The sequence below is a fragment of the Eriocheir sinensis genome, chromosome 32 (genome assembly GCF_024679095.1).
Source record: "Eriocheir sinensis breed Jianghai 21 chromosome 32, ASM2467909v1, whole genome shotgun sequence".
NCBI lineage: Eukaryota > Metazoa > Arthropoda > Malacostraca > Decapoda > Varunidae > Eriocheir > Eriocheir sinensis.
Window position 1 is genome coordinate 4,280,230 of NC_066540.1, and position 22,559 is coordinate 4,302,788.

Genomic DNA, 22,559 nt, shown 5'->3' on the forward strand with positions numbered 1-22,559 from the left:
CCCTGTTCTGTTATACTTTGTATCTTTTCCTTAACTTTACTTTTTCCTTTTATATAACTGTAAAATAGTTTTGGTTTATCTTTACTTTTTACGATAATGTCTTTTTCATAGTTCCTCTGGGCTTCCTTCCTGTGCCTCGTAAAGGGGGACATTTATTAACAGTGTTATTCCGGCTTCCGAAACCCTGCTGTTGCTACACCATCGGAATGTGCCTGACTCAGCAGAAATGTCTGTGCTGGGCTTCTCTCACTTGGCAGATGCCACTTTCCCAATTTTTTGTCTCGTTACTTTCTATAGTAAACCATGCATATCATTTCCAAATGTTTAGTACTAGGGTGAAGAGTGTATTGGGTTTACGACATACTGAACTGTACTCTAAAATATCGTCGTGTGTGTGAACGTGTTGTCGGCCGTGAGGGGTGGCTGAGCACACTCCGTTGCTGGAACAGCTCGTCCGGTAATTAATAAGGAACGTCACTTCTGCTATTATCAATAAAAAAATAAAAAAATACTAGCAGATGAAATGTGTGTGTGTGTGTGTGTGTGTGTGTGTGTGTGTGTGTGTGTGTGTGTGTGTGTGTGTGTGTGTGTCCTTTCCTCTGTCACATCTCGTTTCCTATCCAATCTTCTCCTTCTGTCCTTCATCCTAGTTTTATTACATACTTTCTCTATCCCCGTGTGTGTGTGTGTGTGTGTGTGTGTGTGTGTGTGTGTGTGTGTGTGTGTGTGTGTGTGTGTGTGTGTGTGTGTGTGTGTGTGTGTGTGTGACCAGACTTACAATAATTGCTTCTATCTGGCAGTAATAATCTTGCTTCATCCTCCTCTTCATCTTCCTCCTCCTCCTCTTTCTCCTCCTCCTCCTCTTCCTCCTCCTCCTCCTTCTTTCCTGTCCATGATTTTTTCTTTTATTGTATTTTTCTCTTTTTGTTATATTCGGTTCCTCCTTCTTCCTGTCCATTTATTTTTTTACTTATCCGGTTGCTGAGTTTTATTCTGGAGAGAGAGAGGAGAGAGAGAGAGAGAGAGAGAGAGAGAGAGAGAGAGAGAGAGAGAGAGAGAGAGAGAGAGAGAGAGAGAGAGAGAGAAGAGAGAGAGAGAGAGAGAGAGAGAGAGAGAGAGAGAGAGAGAGAGAGAGAGAGAGAGAGAGAGAGAGAGAGAGAGAGAGAGAGAGAGAGAGAGAGAGAGAGAGAGAGAGAGAGAGAGAGAGAGAGAGAGAGAGAGAGAGAGAGAGAGAGAGAGAGAGAGAGAGAGAGAGACGAACAACTCGACGTCCAGGTGTTGGAGAGAGAAGGGGGAGTGGGGAGGGAGGTAGAGAGAGGGAGGGACAGGCAGGTGGAGCGGAGGGGAAGAAGGAGGGAGGGAGGGAAGCGGAGGAAACAGGTGGCTGGGGGAAGAAAGGAGGGAGGAAGGAAGGGAGGGGAGGAGAGAGAGAGAGAGAGAGAGAGAGAGATCATGCTAGCTTACGTTGAGGTGCCGCAGGATGTGAACTTGTGCCCCGAGGTGGTTGTCAAGGACTTCCCAGGTGAATATTGGTGTTTGTTCTTGTGTTTTAGTGTTTGTGAGCGGTGTCTGTACGTGTTTGTTACTGCGTTCCTTTGCATGTCAATCTCAGCACAGTGATTCTTGGAGTTCCACAGCCTTGGGGGTGGAGGACATAATGATCCTGCTTGTTACTGTTTGCTACCGATGTTTTACGTGTCTGTTAGTGTGTTCCTCTGCATGTCAATCTCAGCACAGTGATTCTTGTAGTTCCTCAGCTCTGGGGGTCCATAGTTACCTCGTCATGGTCTGATTATCACCTTTGCCAGCCTTGTCGTCAGGTAAGCGAAGGTGTTGCTATAGGTTTTGCTCGGTGTTGTTAGTGTTGTTAACTAGTATTGTTAATCAGCATCGTTAGTCAAGAAGTTATTAGTTTTGTCGGTAGTGTTAGTAGTGTTAGTTAAGCGGTTGTTAGTGTTAGCGTTGTTAAAAATTGGTATTGTTAGTAAAGAAGTTATTAGTATTGTCGGTAGTGTTAGTAGTGTTAGTTAAGCGGTTGTTATTGTTGTTAGTGTTGTTAACTATCTAGTATTGTTAATCAGCATCGTTAGTCAAGAAGTTGTTAGTATTGTCGGTATTGATAGTGTTAGTTAGCGGTTGTTAGTGTTAGCGTTGTTAAAAATTGGTATTGTCAAAGTTGTTATTAGTATTGTTGGTAGTGTTAGTAGTGTTAGTTAAGAGGTTGTTAGTGTTGTTAGTATTGTTGGTAATGTTAGTAGTGTTAGTTAAGAGGTTGTTAGTGTTGTTAGTATTGTTGGTAGTGTTAGTTAAGAGGTTGTTAGTGTTGTTAGTATTGTTGGTAGTGTTAGTAGTGTTAGTTAAGAGGTTGTTAGTGTTGTTAGTATTGTTGGTAGTGTTAGTAGTGCTAGTTAAGAGGTTGTTAGTGTTGTTAGTATTGTTGGTAGTGTTAGTAGTGTTAGTTAAGAGGTTGTTAGTGTTGTTAGTATTGTTGGTAGTGTTAGTAGTGTTAGTTAAGAGGTTGTTAGTGTTGTTAACGTTGTTAAAAAATGGTATTGTTAGTAAATAAGTTGTTATTAGTATTGTCGGTAGTGTTAGTAATGTTGATTAAGTGGCTGTTAGTGTCGTTGTTAGCGTTAGTGTTGTTAACCAGCATTGTTAGTAAGGAAGCTGTTAGTAGTGTTAGTTAGCGGTTGTTAGTTGGGTAGCGGTTGTGAGTTAGATTGTTAGGTTAGTCATAAGTTATTGTGAACGGAAATTATTTATAGGAAGACGAAACTACTATACATATCAGACATACCGTTTTTCGCAAATATCTTTCAAACGAAGACTCGGATCAGTATGGGGCCTTGACACAGATTGTTTCACACACTCCGCTAATTTTTGACGCTATTGTGTATTGCCAGATGCGGGTAATTATGGCGTTTACTCTTGACTGTGATGGCAAAACCTGCGTGAGCCACTTACACATTCGAACAAGTGAGGCGTGACGTATTTGTGACGTGTATCCACCACCTCACCTCCCTCCTTTCCCTCCTCCCTCCTCCTTCTCCCCCCCTCTCTCTCTCTCTCTCTCTCTCTCTCTCTCTCTCTCTCTCTCTCTCTCTCTCTCTCTCTCTCTCTCTCTCTCTCTGTGTGTGTATCTGTGTGTGTGTGTGTGTGTGTGTGTGTGTGTGTGTGTGTGAACGAGTATGGGGAAACTGTGACAGGAAAGTGGAGGTGTGTGCAGATAAGGGTTATGGGCTTTCCGTGGAGGGAGGTGAAGATCAAGGGTTGTGGGATTCTCAATTATTACATAGGCATAACAATTATTAGAATATGCAAAGTTATATCACATAATATCTTATAGGAAAGAGGTCACGCAGTTCATATAGTTACAACTATATTTAACCCCTTATTGTAATCAGTCAAATATTGACCAAACCCTGTTATAACAAATAGGGATTTCTGCTCCTTATTAAGGCACAATTAATTTGTGGTATATAATAAAAAGCATATGTAGTATTGAATAATTGTATTTGGCCTTACAATCGAAACACTTAATAATTTATTACAGAGTAACTAGAGTATATTCAAAACCGTATCTCACCATTGATATTCAAAACCGTATCTCACCATTGATAATCTTTTTGAAAAAAGAACAAATTAAACAAACCCAAATATGTATTGAAAAATGTTTTACTATGTGTAGTAACATTTACACTTCAAAATCAAACTTAATATTTTTTATACAAATCATAAATGAAGCATTTAATAAAAAATACAGACAGACAGGATACCTCCTGTTAAAAGTATTCAGATACCAATAATCAGTATTGTTGTAGCATTCAATATTTTGTCCAACCTCCTTGAGCATCAACTACTTCACTAATTCTCTTTGACATGGATGTCACTAGATTGTAGCAGGTGTTGGGACGGCGGCGCACAGATTCCCACACTTCCTGGGCATGTCGTTCAGTGGCTGCACAACTGATGTCATCACCCACATCCGATTCCCGAGACATGATGGCCCACAGATTTTCTATAGGCTTTATATCGCAACCCTTAGGGGGCCAATCTAGCGGGAGAATTTCTGGGTTTTGTACGAGCCACTCCCTCACCACGTTACTAGTGTGGACGGGACTCCTGTCATGAACAAAAATAATAGGATGTGGATGTGGTAACACTGCTCGCACTGACGGCAGCAATACATCCTCTAAAACACTGGCGTAGTCTTGACCTGCAAACCGTCCTTCTAATGTAACAAGTTCACTAGGGTCCCACGCCCACATCCATCCCCAAAAATTAACACTTACTCTGCCACTCCTTGCTTTTTCTTGAATATGTTTGTCACAATAACGGGTGTTAATTGGTCTCCAGCACATTCTTGCGCCTGCTTCAACTGATATAAAGTTTTTCTCGTCTGTAAATATAACATTTTTCCAGAAACTTTCATCTACTGTTAGATACTGGAGAGCGAAACCAAGTCTACATTCTTTCTGTGACTGGGACAGTTTCTCTTTTTTAGCAGTCACATAACAATTGATTTTGTTCTCATGCAAGCGTCGCCTTGTGGTGCGTGGGTGGCAAGGTAGCTGTAGATCACGAGTGAGCTTCACTGCATTCAACTTAGGGTGCACCTGTGTGGTGTCCATAATACGGTTGACGTCTTCTTGGGTAGTAACTTTGGGTCTCCCACTGCGCGGTTTAGTTTTCACCGAATCTTCCTCCTGCCATCTTCTGATCCACCTGTTGACGGTGCTGACAGATACACCTGCCATTTCAGAAGTTTCTCTGGAACTTTTTCCACACTCCCACATTCCGATGATTCTACCCCTTTTTGTTATTACGTCGACAGCGTTGTCACGTCTTTCTGCCATTCCTGGATGGATTGTCATACGTTAATGTTTGATCATATTGAAATATTATATGGGCATGTGTAGTTCTGAATAATGTTGATTTTAACCCTTACATGTGGGATTAGAGCGATAACATTATAAATTGTTTAGGTAATAACAGAAATATGTAAAAATCAACAATAAATTCGTGTGGTGTGGTAACAATTCATTATATGCAATACACAACTACAGCGTGTAATCATAGCTACTTACTTATGTTGTAGATCTCAGGTGACTGACTCATAACACTACAGAATAAGCACACATCACCTCGCTCCCTCAGTGATGACCTCTGCCAACATTTACTAACGAAACAAGTGGATACTACCAAACACACTCGTTAAACACAAAAGCTTGTTCCATAATACATTGTATACATTTTTTTTTAAACCAAAGAGCAAGTACATGTTTACTCTATTTTTCACGTCTAAGCAATTGTAATGATTATATATTTTTCTTTGCATTTCTTCTTATATTAAATGATTATTCAATTTCGTGAAGGACCTATAAATAATGCAATTCACTAGTAGGCTGATAGGGGGAGAGGAGGGGAAGAAGGGGAGGGGGAGGGGAAGAAGGGAAGGGGGGGAAGGAGGGAAGGGGGAGGGGAAGAGAAGGAGGAGGGGAAGAGAGAAAGGAGGGGAAGAAGGGAAGGGATGGGGAGGGGAAGGGAGAGGGGGAGGGAAAGGAGGAGGGGACGGGACTCTGTATCCACTGTATCCGGTTTGGTCACACACACACACACACACACACACACACACAGAGAGAGAGAGAGAGAGAGAGAGAGAGAGAGACACACACACACACACACACACACACACACAGAGAGAGAGAGAGAGAGAGAGAGAGAGAGAGAGAGAGAGAGAGAGAGAGAGAGAGAGAGAGAGAGAGAGAGAGAGAGAGAGAACACACACACACACACACACACACACACACACACACACACTGTGCATTTCTTCATTTGTCTCATGCAGTCTAACGCCATGATCAATTTACCCTAGTGGTCATGAGACATAAAACCTAAAAAATACTATTGCCTGCCACACCTTTGTAAATTTTCCCCATGAATTAAACGACGTCATATCTTAATCTCGCTAATTTTTTTTTTTTTTTTTTTTTTTACGTCGTTTCCTGTTGCGCCGGTAGGCATCTTCCTGGTGGGGCCTGATGGTCGTCCCAAGGCTTCTTTCAGTTGCGGCCTGATGGTCGGCCCAGCCCGTTTTGGCGCAGGCGAGTGTTTATAGTGGCGTCATCTTGCATAATGCTATCAGATTATGATGATAATTTTACATGAGTGAGTGAGTGAGTAAGTGAGTGAGTGAGTGAATGAGTGAGTGAGTGATTGAGGTCGGCCGCCGCAACAGGCAGGGTCATATGACACCAAGAATTTTATTCAGTACACAAACAACACAAACACTTCACGTGTGCCATCTCTGTTGGTTTGGTGCTTCGTCCGTTTGTTCGAACCTCAGGTGACCGGGAGTCACGCTGGGTTGAAAGCTGCGCAGGACTTTTGTCCGCGACTGTACATACATGCGATGTGAAGCTTTGCACACATATGACTTGATGGCGGATAACTCGAAAGTATATGCTAAGTATGGAAGGGTATTTTATTTACACGACCCGGATTCCTGTTCCAGCGTAACTGGATGTTACTTAAGTGCTGTATGAGGTTTGTTTGGTAATTATACACCCATTGAAAGTTGTACGAGTATATGACTATCCTTCCCACAGGCTAAGTTGAGCGTGACATGGGATAAAGCACGTAGCTGACGCTTAATCATTTATAGGAAATCGCGTAAGAGACGGAAAGGAATAAGAATAGAATTGAAGCGGGAATTCATTGCAGAGTAAAAACGTGAAACGAAATTGGAGAAATATATGAAAATTTTATTCTGATATTAGGAAATGACGCCATACGATATGTGTTCAATTAGATCTGTTAAAAAGTCATAGCACACAAAAATAGACAGCGAGTATATGATGGGTGGATTAATAATGTAAATAACTGACCACATGTTATTTCAATATTCATCACCATCGACAAACAGGTCGTCCTCGTCATCACTGTTGATGCTGATGCAGACGGCATATAATTTATATTTATCTGCCATTAATTCAAGTCATACGTGTTCATGTAATCATATCTCGTGTACATCGCAAGTGAGAGAGAGAGAGAGAGAGAGAGAGAGAGAGAGAGAGAGAGAGAGAGAGACCCTCCCTCCCTCTATCCTAAGTGTAATGTGAGTGTCCACAGCCATATGTATCCGAGTATATATGTGTGTGTGTGTGCGTGTGTGTGTGTGTGTGTGTGTGTAACTATTCACCTCTTTATTTAGTAAAAGACGGTCTCCCCCTCTTAAATCTCCCTCTTCTTCCTCCTCCTCCTCCTCCTCCTCTTCCTCCTCCTTCTCCTCCTCCTCCTCCCCCACTTACAATAAGCATTTGACCGTTCACTTACAGCCTTACACCCTCCTCCTCCTCCTCCTCTTCCGTCCTCTTCCTTCCTCCTCCACCTCCTTTCTCCCTCATCCTTCTCACACTCCATTTCCATAATAATATTAATGATAATAATAATAATAATAATAATAATAATAATAATAATAATAATAATAATAATAATAATAATAATAATAATAATAATAATAATAATAATAATAATAATAATAATAATAATAATAATAATAATCATAATAATAATAATCATAATAATAATAATAGTAATAATAATAATATATGAAAGGAATTATGATTATTTGGCAGCGGTTAAACACCTTCTCTGTCATTTATACCTCTTAATAAGTTACCTTTCAAATCTACAGTGTTGTCGAGTCCAGAGATTACGAGAGGGCAGTGTCAAATTTTAGCTCATCACACACAGCAGACATTCATTCTACTAGACATTCAGACACCAGAAACACGTGATTAACACCCTCTTTTATCATGTATTCCTCTTTATCAGTTACCCTTTCAAATCTACAGTGTTGTCGAGTTCAGAGGTTATGAGTGGGCAGTGTCAAATTTCAGCTCATCACACACAGCAGCCGTTCACTCCAGTAGACATTAAGACACCAGAAATACGTGATTGACAGTTTCTTTTATATAATTTACTCCTTTTTATTAGTTACCATAATAATTAGCTACCCTTTCAAATCTATAAGCGAGTCCAGAATTTGCGGGTGGAGAGACTTAAAATTTCAGCTCATCACAGCTAGCAGCCAGTCACCCAGCTAGACAGACACACAGTAGCACATGATAAACACCTTCTTTATAATTTAATCCTCTTTATTAGTTACCCTTTCAAATCTATAGTGTTGAGTCTAGAGGTTACGAGTGGACAGTTCCGAATTTCACCTCATCACACACAGCAGCCAGTCACTCAACTAGACATTCAGACACCAGAAACACGTGATTAACACCTTTTTATAATTTATTCCCCTTTATTAGTTACCCTTTCAACTTTACAGTGACTAGTGAAAAGAAAATGTGTCAGCGGGGAAACAGACCGAGCTGCAGATTAGCCGGCAGCGGTGACCCAACATTGCTACGCCCTGGGTAACGGTAAGTACTTGTGGCCTCTTGTTGATTTGTGTTTGTAGGAAGCTTGTTCTTGTGGTTATTGCATTGTTTTTGTGTGTTTTTATTAAGTGTGTGTGGTGGGGGGGAGGGACGCGGGGGAGGGGAGTTGTAACATGGCTGTGGTTGGTCAGGACAAAAGTGGTGTCCGGTATTTCTTCGTTAGTGCAGTTCCTCCCTATTTTTTGTCCTTGCTCTCTTCCTCCCTTCCTCTCTCTCTTTACCCCTCCCTTCCTCTTCCTCTTCTACACTCCCCCCTCTCTCCCTCTCTCTTCTACCCCTCCCCCTCTCTCCCTCTCCTTGATATCTTTCCTCCCTCTATAGTCTATACATCTCTTCATTCTTCTCTCCCTTCTTCCTTGATAAACGCCCTCCCTCCCTTCCTTTCGTGACCCTTCCTACCATCTCTCTCTCTCTCTCTCTCTCTCTCTCTCTCTCTCTCTCTCTCTCTCTCTCTCTCTCTCTCTCTCCCAGATAATTTTCCGCCCTTCCTACCTCTCCATCCTTCTCTCTCTTCCTTCCTAATAAACTCCCTATCTTCTTCTATTTCCTTCCTCTTTGTGTCCTCTCTCTCAACTTTCTTCTCTGTCTCTCTCTCTGTCATGCTGTCAATCTTCACTAAAGTCAAAATGCAACGTCTTGCTGACATTAGATCGAATAGTATTCTAGCTATAGGGACAGACCGCCTAGTTTGGACCACTGGCTCGGTGTTATCTGTATATCTGTGTAAACCTATGTAAATCACTTTTTCTTTACCTACCTTTCTCAATCCTTCTCTCTCTCTTCCTCCCTGAAGCTATCCCTCCTACCCTTGCTTTCTCTATCCTTCTATAAAATCCTCTCTCTCTCTCTCTCTCTCTCTCTCTCTCTCTCTCTCTCTCTCTCTCTCTCTCTCTCTCTCTCTCTCTCTCTCTCTCTCTCTCTCTCTCTCTCTCTCTCTCTCTCTCTCTCTCTCTCTCTCTTTATTTACTAGATACATTCAAATCCCAATACAGAAACATACACCTGCTAAAAGTTACAGTGAAGTGCTGCAAACTATCTTTGGCAGGAGAAAAATACAATAAGATTTAAATTAAGATTCAAAGATTAAAAGACTAAAAGATTAAGCTTAAAAGATTAAAAATGCATTAAGATTAAGATTACAGGACGTGTCACACTGTTAAGTGTCATGTCACCTTAGCCTAGTCTTCACTGCACACTTAAAAGTCTGAAATGAATTAGCCTGGTTTATGTAAGTCTGTCGCACCATAGAGTTCCACAGTCTTGTGTATCGTGGAAGGAAGGAGAGGAGAAAGGTCTCAGTCCTGGCGAAGAGAACGGCCAGCTGTGCACTCCTCGTGTCCCTGGTGAAGTGAGGATGAGGCGTCGCCCACGGCTGCCGGAGTAAAGCAGGGTGCCGGGTGCCCTGCTTGTGGATCTTGTATATGGAGCACAAACCGCCCACGTCCCGCCTGTGCTGTATGGGCTGCAGAGGGGTCAGCACCTGTCCAGGAGATACTTTTGCCGAGACGATCCGCTGGGCACGGTTGTACAGGTTGATTACCCCTCTAGTGTCCAGGAGGGGGGATACGCGCCTGACGCAGCTCAATCTGCTGCCAGCCTTGGCTGCTGTTTTCTGGACGTGGTTGGTGAAGGAAAGGGTGCTGTTGATTTCAACACCAAGAATATGAAACTATGGCCTCAGAGGCAGGATCTTCCCATTTAGAAGGATGGGTGGGATAGTGTTGGTTGTCCAGGGAGTGGTGCCGCCGGGAGATCAACATGACTTGGGTCTTGTCTTGGGCAAGATCTACCTGACATCGTTGTCCCCATACAGTAATTATCTCCATCACATGGTTGATTAGGGTGACTGTAATGTGGTGGTCAGTAGTGTCGCAGGGGAAGGTTAGTGTACAGTCGTCCGCGTATGGATAGGCTTCAGGGAGGAGCTGGAGGAGATCGTTAAGGAAAACGTTCCATAAAAGGGGTCCAAGGACAAGGACAAGGAGTAGGATAATTTGGCAATGGTGGTCTGGGGCCACCGTCTCAAGCTTCGGTAGTCCTGTGCCCCGGGTATGATGCTTCCCGCTGCCCTGCGTCCGACCCCTGCACAGAAACACACAGGAATTACGCCAGGAAACACACGGTGCCTCACGAAAACTCCCTCAGGTGAGCAGAAATACGTGGAAATACACAGAAATATAAGGAAATCCTCGCACGTGCCCAGTTAAACATGAAAATTAGCTTCGTGGGCCATTACTAGGATCTGGAAACATTGCATTTAAAGTCGTAAGAGCGTTCAGGAGCGTGAAATATGCCCTGGAGATGCCGCGACAGAGCTATTATCGTAAGGGACTGCGAATAGGCTGACGCTATCACCAAATGCAACTTGTCTGAAAATGCTACAGGAATATGCACGCCAATTTCTCCTCCTCCTCCTCCTCCTCCTCCTGCTCGTTCTTCCTCCTCCTCCTCCTCCTCCTCCTCCTCCTCCTCCTATTCGCTTGAAAACAATTCCTCGTATAAAGGTAACTGGACAGGTACGTCTGTCCAGCAGCGAGCCAGCGAGTGAGATTGGGCTCTGAATTATTGTAGCAGGAAGACGAGACGGGATGAGACAAGAGAGAGAGGAAGGAAAGGAGAGGAAGGGAAGGGAGGGCAGCTAGCGATATTTTGGCTCAGGAATGTTGAAAGAAAATGAGATTCGACGAGGAGAGTTAAGATAGAACAAAGATAACATGGAAGAAAAATGGGGAGAGAAAGTGAGAGAAGGAATGGTGAATAGAATGGAAGGGATGTTAGAAGGGAAGGAAGGGAAGGAAGGAAGGAAGGGTGATGAAGGAAGGAGGAGAAGGAAACACTGTAGGAATGAAAGGGAGAGGCGGAGAGAGAAAGGAAGAGAGGAAAGAAAGAAGAGAAGAGGAGAAAAGGAAGAAAATAAATAAGTGAAGGAAGAAAAAGATTCAGAGAAAAATAATGAGAGAGAGAGAGAGAGAGAGAGAGAGAGAGAGAGAGAGAGAGAGAGAGAGAGAGAGAGAGAGAGAGAGAGAGAGAGAGAGAGAGAGAGAGAGAGAGAGAGAGAGAGAGAGAGAGAGAGAGAGAGAGAGAGAGAGAGAGAGAGAGAATCAACGTGTGTGTGTGTGTGTGTGTGTGTGTGTGTGTGTGTGTGTGTGTGTGTGTGTGTTGAAACGACTAGACCCAACAACTCTACGGAAACGTCAATTATAATTTCCCTTACTATATCTTCGCTGTAAGCTGCAATTCTGCTCCCAAGTCACATTTTAAGGCGCCTACTCCAGTAATACTAAGGGTTGCTTTCACAATCGTCTGGTACGCACCCTAACCAAAGGCCCTACCATCCCGGGAGCAGCCGTTACCATCGCCTCGATCCGCTTTCACAGTCGCTGTTTTCGTGGTATCGGCGACTACCAGCGTGGTACCGGCGCGTGATTCGGCAGTTTTGGTGTGCCGGAGCGGCGGGAAATGTCAACATTAACGGACGATTCTGAAGGATAAATGAGAAAACTAAAAGTACAAAAAGTAAACGTGAATAATAAATAATAAGAATAACTGAAAAGAATAGATATGATGCAAAAATGTGTAGTGTCTCGCTGTAATACACCACTCAAATCTGCTGATAGCCTAATATTTCCAAGGGATAATAGGTGAAAATTTATTTAATAATGGTGGCAAGTATTAAAGCTCAATTATTTAGCAGATGTCAGCAAAACAGATTCATCACCTGTATATATATATATATATATATATATATATATATATATATATATATATATATATATATATATATATATATATATATATATATATATATATATATATATATATATATATATATATATATATATATATATATATATATATATATATATATATATATATATATATATATATATATATATATATATATATATATATATATATATATATATATATATATATATATATATATATATATATATATATATATATATATATATATATATATATATATATATATATATATATATATATATACGTATATATATATATATATATATATATAACACGACGTCTTTATGAACTCCCAACTCACCACATCACCAAATTACACATGCCAACTGCACTATGTGTGGTAACAGCCTACACAGAACCTAGCTCGATACAGTATCAAGTGAATAGAAAACCAAAATGTTACACTTCGGTAAGATAGCTCAAAATACATAGTACTGTAATTCTGGCGTCAACACCCCCGGATAGTTCCCTTGCAGCTGGGACACGGAGCTGGTATCTATGCCGCTCGCAATCAGCGCCCCCACCTCACCGCACAGCTCTTCCCAATTAAATGAATGGAAGCCTAGCTGAGCCCCGGGACAACAGGTCCGCCCCAGCCACGTCACCTAACTCCCACGTCACAAACTCCACACAAGAGCAACGACATGCGCAAATAAGAAAAACAAAATGCAGTAAATGTTAAACTTAAGTAAATAGTACAAAATGGTTATAATAATATAATGCACGATACAAAAAATTACAATCTCAACTAATTTAATAATAAAATATATCTATAATCAAGGAAAACCTAATCACTAGGCCATACTGAGATATTCTCAGTACACTCCCCCCACAAATATAAGCACAATCACCTGTTGCTCCTCGACGGGGAGGAGCAACATAAGTCGGTGGGCCGATCTGTTAACCAACCTGTTCTTCTTCCCTTCACACATAGAACCAGGATTTGAGATTTTGTGTCTTATTAGCACATCTCGTACTTTCCCGTCTCTACCTGGTCTAGCTCTTTCAACCTGTGCTAGCTTCCAATTTCCTCTAATCAAATCACTATCTTGTACCAAAGCGACATCTCCTTCCTGCAAGTTTCAACGTGCGGTGTGCCATCTTTACCTAATAGTTAATGTTGGGATGTAGTCTCTCATCCATCGGCTCCAAAATGAGGTTACGATGCTTTGTACAAGACTGAAGCGCTTTCTCGCATCAGTTGTATCCACCATGGGCCCACCTGGTACCCTGTTGCTTGCACGACCGAGCAGCAAATCATTGGGGCACAGGTAGGCACCCAAAGATATGTCGTAGCCTGGTTTCAGTCCAGTGGGTCGCCCATTCAATGTATTTGCCACTTCAAACAGCACAGTTTGCAGTTCTCCGAAGCTTAGTACACTTTCGCCTATCGCGATTACCAACAACCGCTTCACAGACTTAATCAAGGACTCGCATGTACTATTTTGCCAGGGTGCGTTCGCTGATTTATTGAAGGACCATGTCATACCCTGTTGTAGCCCGAGTTTAGATATTTGATCGATGTTCCATTTTTCAGTCATGTCCCTGATTTCTTTACTGGCAGCCATTAGCCGTGTTCCCATGTCCGAGTGAACGGTGTGAGGGTATCCACGTATTGAGACAAACCGACGAAAAGCACTCAAAAAACTCTGTGTATCATACCCTTAAGAACATAAGAACATAAGAACGCAGGAGTCTGCAAGAGGCCGGTAGGCCTGTACGAGGCAGCTCCTTTGACCCTAAGCTCCCGTGTATCTAACCCCACCTAATATCGCTGTCCATGAATTTATCTAGTCTATTTTTGAATGTGACAATTGTATTGGCACTCACCACATGACTGCTAAGCCTATTCCACTCATCCACCACCCTGTTAGTAAACCAATTTTTGCCTATGTCCCTGTTGAATCTGAATTTATCCAGTTTAAACCCGTTACTTCGTGTCCTACCCGGTTCTCTTACCAACAAAACCTTATGAATGTCTCCCTTATTAAAGCCCTTCATCCATTTATAAACCTCGATCATGTCTCCACGCACCCTTCGCCTTTCTAGAGAATGCAAGTTTAACTGTTTGAGTCTTTCCTCGTATGGCAAGTTTCTCAACCCCTGAATCATCTTAGTCATCCTCCTCTGCACCGATTCTAACATTTTGATATCCATTCTATAGTAGGGTGACCAGAACTGAGCCGCATAGTCAAGATGAGGTCTAACTAATGCTAAATATAGTTTGAGGAAGACTTCGGGGCTTCTGTTGCTTACGCTCCTTGAAATAAATCCCAGTACCCTATTAGCTCGATTTCTAGCTTGAATGCATTGTGCCCTTGGACGGAGATCAGAGTTCACTAAGACCCCTAAATCCCTCTCGCACCCAGACCTACTTATGAGAGTGTCATTTAAGCAATAGTTATGTGAGGGGTTGTTCCTACCTACACTCAGAATACTGCACTTCCCTACATTGAACTCCATCTGCCATTTATCCGCCCAGTCATATAATCTGTTGAGTTCACCTTGAGAATACTAGCGTCCTGATCCGACTCAATTACTCTACCGATCTTGGTATCATCTGCAAATTTACTAACATCACTACTAATTCCTGTGTCTAAGTCATTGATATAAATAATAAACAAAAGTGGACCTAATACCGAACCTTGTACACATCCCTAGTCAGATCTTTTACCATTGATTTGCTTTATTTTCTTCCTATTGCTAAGCCGCGCCTTGACCCAGTTCAAAACTTTACCCTCTACTCCGTGAGCCTGTAATTTAAGCAACAGTCGTTGGTGAGGAACTTTGTCAAACGCTTTACTAAAATCAAGATAGATTACATCATAATTTTCATCTCTGTCAACCGCCTCAAATACTTTATTGTAGAAGGACAAGAGATTGGTGAGGCATGACCTACCTTTTGTGAACCCATGCTGCGAGTCGTGAATTAAGCTATGTTTCTCTAAATGCTCCCGAATGTTCCTGGCTATTATGGACTCCAGCATCTTCCCTATAACCGATGTTAAGCTAATTGGGCGATAGTTTGAAGCAACTGACCTGTCCCCCTTTTTAAAAATCGGCGTCACATTAGCTACTTTCCATAGGCTCGGCACATAGCCAGTATTTACCGACATCTTAAAGATGTCGGTTAGTGGGTCACTGATTATATCACCTAGCTCCTTTAATACAGGACCTGGCGACTTGTTCTTCTTAAGTTTATCTATCTCATCCTGAACTATTTGCCTGGTAATGATTATATCCCTCAATTTATCGCCATCCCCGCCCTCGTACACCTGAACTCTTTCCGGTATAGTCGTTCGATCCTCCTGTGTGAATACTGAAAGGAAGTAGTCGTTCAACAATGTGCTCATATTTTCGTAATTTTCTACTAGCTCCCCTGTGTTTGTTTTCAGCGGTCCAATTTTCTCCCGTGTTTTTGTTCTATACATCTGAAAGAAGCCCTTCGGATTACTTTTCGCCTCATTTGCTACTTTGATCTCATAGTTCTTTTTTGCTATCCTGGTGTTTTTCTTAACTAATCTAGATAGTTCGACGTACCGGCCCCTGAGATGTGTTTCCCCATTCTTTATTTTCTGATAAATTCCCTTCTTTAACCCAATCTCGTGTTTTAGTCCACGAGTCATCCACTTAGGATCATTGTTTTCTTTTCTAAGTGTTCGCTGTGGTATATGCTGTTCTTGCCCCTCTACTATTACTCTAACTAAATTATTGTAAGACATTTCTACCTGGTTCTCCTGGCTCTCCAATCCGCAGTTCTGGCCCTCATGAATCCCTAAATTATCCCAGTTTACCCTTCAAGATGTCTTCGAGGCCCTCGTAGTTTGCTCTTCTAAAATCTGGCACTAACACTGGGTTTGGTTCTGGGTTACCGCCCAGTCTAACTAAAACGAACCGTTCTGTGATCACTATTTCCTAACTCTCCGCCCACCTCCAACTCACGTAGCAAGTTCCCATTATTGGTTAGGACTAAGTCTAATATGTTATCTCCTCTGGTAGGCTCAGTAACTACCTGCTTAAGGAAATTATCTTGTATAACTTCAAGAAAGTCCTCGGCTTCCAGGTCACCCACTAGATCTTCCCAGTCTATATTCCTATAATTAAAGTCCCCCATTACGCAGACATTTCTACTCATACTCGCCCTGCCAATCTCCTGTAGTAATATACTCGTGTCCTGCCTGTTAAGGTTGGGTGGCCTGTATATAACTCCTAGAGTTTGTTTTTCTTTCCCTTTGTAAACGTCCACCCAAACTGATTCTGAATCCATGTTAGTTTTGACTGAGTTGTTAACTAAACATTTAAGTGAGTCTTTAACATATAGCGCAACTCCACCTCCCTTTCTGCCCCTTCTGTCTTTGTGAAACATCTGATAACCCGTTATTTCAAATTCTGATCTAAAATTTCTATTAGCAGTGTCTATCCATGTCTCAGTGATCGCTATTATGTCAAAATTTTCTGAACAAGCTTCACCCCTTAGTAAGTCTATCTTGTTTCTGAGGCTCCTGCTGTTAGTATAGAAGATTCTTAGCCCGTCCTCTGTTACTCCTCTAGAATTACTTCTAAGCTGCCTGGTTATATTATGAGCTAGATGTCCCCTCCCATTACTCCTCCCATTGCTCCCATTACTCCTCCCCCCCTCGCCTATACTAAAAAATCCCTCAGGGTACCAAGTGCTCGCTCAAGGGAGTCTGAGAGAGCCTCAACACCCTTGAACGTCAAGTGTATCCCGTCACGGGCGTAGAGGGCGTCGTTGCCAAAGAAGAGGTCCCAATTGTCGACGAACAGCCACCCATTGCGCTCGCAGTGCTCAGCAAGTCTCATGTTCACTGCTATCGCCCTGGACAGCCATCCATCGCCAACGCCCCTCCTTGGCAGGACGCCACACACTACTGGCGACCCACCAGCGTCACGTATCCTGCCTAACAATTCTCTAAAACGCCTGAGAAGGTCCTCGCTTGGCACACGAGAAACGTCGTTTCCGCCACAGCTGAGAAAGACAATGGGGTTCGATCCCTCGCTTGCCATACACGCCTCAATCCTGTCTGATATATGGCCCACCCCTGCCCCTGGGAAACACACCCTCGTCCTGTTCTTATCCTTGGAGCAAAAATACCTGTACCCTTCCATTAGATTAATGTGGACAGCACGACTAAGTGGACATGTGAATATTACTCCATACGCTTTAGCTCTAGTTCTCCGTTTTACAGTGTCTCTTATCATTAATGGGCCGAATAATTCCAATGAGGTGTTGAAGACTGCAGGTGATGGTTTAAGTCTTTGCTCTGGAAGCTGCCCCATTTACTGGCCTATTACAGCTTTGTCTATTCTCCTGCATATAACACATTTTTCTTTTACTGATTTAATCACCTTCCGTGCCCTAGGTACCCAACATTTGCTTTGAAGTTTAGCTAAGGTAAGGTCTACACCCCCATGGTCAATGTTGTGCTAGTGAGCGATGTAGAGTCTGGTGAATTGATGGGCTGGTGAGAGTAATACAAACGTGTTTTGATTCCAGTTGTCCTTTAACCAGTTGCTGATCCTCTCTCCTACTACAATGATACCATTTTCGTCTTTACTGGATCCTAATCTTCTGAATCTTTTATTCCAGTCTTCACTGAATTCACTTTGAACCAACTTAACCCAGTACCTTTCTGCCTCTTTCAAATCATTCGAAGTGAGGGCATGCGATATTCCCTGGAATGGTCTCCTCTTAGAAATGGATAGGATTATAGCAGTGGTCTTTATCATTCTTTTGTAACAGCTAAACTTTCTGATGTCCATCATGGGTGTTATAGCCTGTTTGATGTTGATGTTGCATTGTAGTGACACACTATTTCTGTCCGGCAACTCTTTAATGAAAGCTTGGTCGATTGCCCACTCATTAATAGGCATAGTCAAATATTTTGGACCCCTTTGCCATACTGACTCTTGTCCTAGCTTTAGGGGATTATGTGGCCGCGTGGCGTAGTCCGTAGCATTGCCGTCGGTAGCCACCCACTACCATTCATTAGTATCAGTAAATGTCTGTATATCGGCAATCCTTGTTCTGACAAAAGTTCCAAATCCGTAAGATTCATTTTGTATCTGCGATCGTACAATCATTGAGGTGTAGTACCCTATCATATAAAAAAAAAAACTTGTTTCTTTCTCTATTACCTTCCTCAACCTAGCAGACAATAATACTGCACAGAGCTCCAGTCTTGGAACAGCTATTTTTCGTATGGGAGCAATTCGACTCTTGGCTGCGAGCAGTTGAACGGAAAATGTACCATCCTTCAGTCCAAAGCGAATGTACGCACAGATAGAGTATGTAATGTTGCTGGCGTCAGTATATATGACAAGTGTTGGGTTGCCAATCGCATCGTTTGGGTTAATACACCGCTTGATCTTCAGATCTTCCAAGGCGTACATATCTTGGAACAGACGAGCCCAATGAGCATGCATTTCATCAGGAGCTGGTTCATCCCAACCCAGTTGTTCGTCTGCCTTGCATTCTCGTTTCAGTGTAACGAGCTGTCTCATTAATAGTTTGCATCGTATTGTGAAAGGTGTAGCCAGGGCCAGAGGGTCATACAGTGACGCTACTTGACTCAAGATCATTCTTTTAGTCAATTGTTCGGGTACCTCTTGCACTATTTCCTCTACTGTTAAGTCGGGACCGGTACGGATACTCTAGCGCCTTGCCGAAAAGTTAATTCTCACTTTGTAAGAGAATTGATCTTTCTTCGGCTCCCAGATCATTCCTAGTACCTTTTCGTCCTCAGTGTTAACTATCTTTGAATCTTAAGAACATAAGAACAAAGATGATTCAGGGGGTGGGAAACTTGCCTTATGAAGACAGGCTGAAGCAGTTAAATCTACAGTCGCTAGAAAGGCGAAGGTTGCGAGGAGACTTGATCGAAGTCTATAAATGGATGAAGAGCTTTAATAAGGGGGATGTCAATAAGATTTTGATAATAAAAGAGCCAGGTAGGACGCGTAGCAATGGTTTTATGTTAGACAAATTCAGATTCAACAAAGACATAGGCAAGAATTGGTTCACCAATAGAGTGGTGGACGAATGGAACAGGCTTGGGGGCCATGTTGTGGGTGCCAATACCGTAGATACATTCAAGAAGAGGTTAGATAAAGCCATGGATGGTGAGGTAAGGTGGGGTTGAGTGTACAGGAGCTTCCTTGTATAGGCCAACCGGTCTCTTGCAGACTCCTTACGTTCTTATGTTCTTATGTTCTTCTGAGATGAGTACAGAATTATACATCTTGTTGATGTCTCCAACAATTGCTACTGGACCTAAGTAACATGCCAAAGACATCACGAAGCATATCAGGACCTTTGGCATAATAATCATTCAGGACATGTCCCATGTATGAGGCAGATGAATTAAATACTATTCTGATGGGTTTGGATTTAGAGTCTGGCTTTAATACTTCGTGGTGCGGAAGGTATTGTACGGGGCCTTGATATTTCTTCATTTCATCTCCAGTCAATTTTCTGGCCACTCCCCGTTCCACCATGTCACTGATCTGATCCCCATATGCCTTCGCATATGCAACCCCTCCTTTTGATAATCTCTTCTCAGTAGCTCTTAGTCTGGCCAAGTAGGCCGGGAAGTTGTTGGGTAAGGTCTTCGGCGATTTGATTCATGGATAAGAAGTGGTCCAACGACTTTCCTTTGAGTCATGTGTTAATCCTTGTGTAATTAGTGACAATTCCCTTTCTTCTTTAAGGCTGTATTTGTTACTCCCGATGTGACACTTTCCACACTTACAGTTGCCGCATTTTGGAATGCAACATGTCCCCAGATTTTCTACAGAGAAGAAGTCATCAAGCCTTTTCGTAACACTAGCCTTTGATTCAACAACTAAATCGTTTACATTAGATGCAGGAATATGATTGATCCTAATTAGAACATGAGCAGTGTCGGCACTTTTAACCTTTAAGATAGGGTGTGAACCTCTAATACAGTATCCAAATGGTCCACGCATGAGTTGGAGATTGCCTACAGTCTTTACAAGAGATGGTAATAATTTGCAGTAATCTGAGCCTATCAACAATCTGAGCCTATCACCAAATCAATTTTGCCGTGAGGACGTTCAATGTCCCTAACCTGTACCCCGAGTAGGTCTTCCACACTACCCATATCCACCTGCCCTGTCTCTGAGGTGATTTCCGAGATTCCACAAGCTTTAATTATATTAATTTGACCTTGATACTCATTAAGAGGGACATCATACTCCAGAGTTTCAAACCTGTGGTAGTCATTTCCTACTTTAGTCTGCCAAACTTATGCTTCTTCCCATTAATCCCAAAAATTTGGCCATACGATTAGTTATGAGTGTTGTATTGCTACCAGAGTCCCAGAGTGGTTATAGGAAGTGAGTTGCTATAAACTGAACTTATCATTAACAACACCCCATCTTTGGGCGACAAGTTGCTATTTGTGTCCCTGTTCCTTACTGAAACAATTATAGATTATCTGATGGTGGCCTCTCCCACATTTACCACTGTCAAGGCAAGGAGGTTCAGATTGTTATATGACTGATCGAAGCCAGGAGAACGGCGGCAACTACTTCAATCGAGTCCAAAGTATGATTATACCTTCACCAGGTTTCTAAGGAAATATGATCAAAACAACCAAAGTGTAAGTGTAAACATGTTAAGGTACAAAGTCCAATACACCTCCCGTACTCTCCAGTAGAACGCGACCGGACCCAGGGAAAGCGGCAGCCCGGCCCGGCAATTGTGAGTGGCGCCTCGTGGGAAGAGACGCCCGTTGCGGTGATGTAGAGACGCACACTGCCTCATAGACGTCACTCGATGGAGGAGGACGGGCTCAGCAGAATGTCAGCTGCCTGAGTGCCCGTAGATGATGACGCCAAGGTAGACGGGGAGCAAAGGACGAACCGACGGTGTCAGCTCGGCGAGGAGACGAGACTAGGTAGGTGGGACGGAGGCGCCGGCAGGCCGTGCCCAGTGGACTGCGGGGCTCCACGGTTGAGAGGGAGGAAAGGGGACGCAGGTCCTGGACCGCTCTCGGGTCAGTTCCGCTCTGCCTCAGCTCTCGGGCAACCACACCACCTTGGCTCGCTTCGACGCCGCGTGGAGTCAGGGCGCCGACCGTGAAGCCGAATGAGACTGCATCGCCACCAGGCGCAGCTTCGGGTCGGCGAACAAAGCAGGCTGGGTGAAGCAGCAAGCTGGGAAGAATCGAAAGAGCATCAACCCTTATACCGGTGTGTGTGTGTGTGTGTGTGAGTGGTAGTTCAGCCCTCACATTAGCCCCCTTACAAAAATCTACCGTAGGTAGATTAAACTGAACTAACACGATACAACGAAAAATAAGCAACCAGATATGACAAACAGGAACGGCTAACGTTCACCTCCTAAGGAGCGACTCAGAAAGTCTGCTTCCACGTTGTCTCGGCCGGCAAGATGAACCAACCGGAACGGGTAGCTCTGCAGCTGAAGGGCCCACCTCATCAGTCTGTCGTTGGAGCACTTGGACTTGTGGAGATATACCAGAGGTTTATGGTCTGTTTCTAAAATTAACTCTTTACCTCTGAGGTAGAAGTCAAATGGAGATCCCGAACAAGATGGCAAGGGCTTCTCGTTCGATGGTGGCGTACCTCCTTTCCCGGCCAAGCAGCTTCCGACTGGCATACCAGACTGGATGGGGGGTGTCCTTGTAGTACTGCAGCAGCACAGCTCCCAACCCGAGGTTCGAGGCGTCTGTCCTAAGAACAAAAGGCAAGGCGGGGTTAGGTAATCGTAGGACTGGCTGCGATGACAAGGCGTCCTTCAGTTGTTCGAACCGTGATAAAAGATCTTCAGTACACGGCAGCGGCTCACGTTGGGGTTTCCGGAGAAGGTCGGATAGAGGTCCCGTGAGCTCGGAAGCCATGGGGATGAAACAGCGGTAGAACGAAACCATCCCTAGGAGGCTGCGAAGACTTTTCTTGGTAGTCGGAGGGCTGATCTGTTTCAGGGCCTCAGTCTTGTCCCGCATGGGGCGAAGGTGCACCCCGTTAATCACAAACCCCAAGTACAGGATAGAAGGGAAGCCAAACCGACACTTGGATGGTTTCGCCGTCAGCCGGTGATGACGGAGCCGCTCAAGGACAGATGTTAGAGCTGTTAGGTGACTGGGCCAATCCGACGAGTAAATGAAGACGTTATCAAAATAAATGGAGATGTTAGGCAGATCGGCAAGAACAGTCCTCATGAGGCGGATGTAGGTGGAGCAGGCGGTGACGAGACCAAAGGGAAGTCGACAGAACTCAACCAATCCTCGGTGGGTGGAAAAAGCAGTGAGAGGCTTGGCACGGTCGGTCAAGGAT

The 22,559-nt window shown here is 43.3% G+C and overlaps 1 long non-coding RNA gene across 2 annotated transcripts; it reads left to right on the plus strand.

Annotated features, from left to right (window-relative positions):
- Positions 1 to 1,448: 1,448 nt before the first annotated feature.
- LOC127006068 (uncharacterized) lies at positions 1,449 to 21,569 on the plus strand. Of its 2 annotated transcripts, none has more exons than XR_007759045.1 (3): positions 1,449 to 1,522; positions 8,342 to 8,435; positions 20,918 to 21,569. It is a non-coding gene; the product is annotated as an uncharacterized LOC127006068 (long non-coding RNA). The 2 variants fall into 2 exon arrangements; XR_007759044.1 differs by having other exon boundaries at positions 20,921 to 21,569.
- Positions 21,570 to 22,559: the final 990 nt, after the last annotated feature.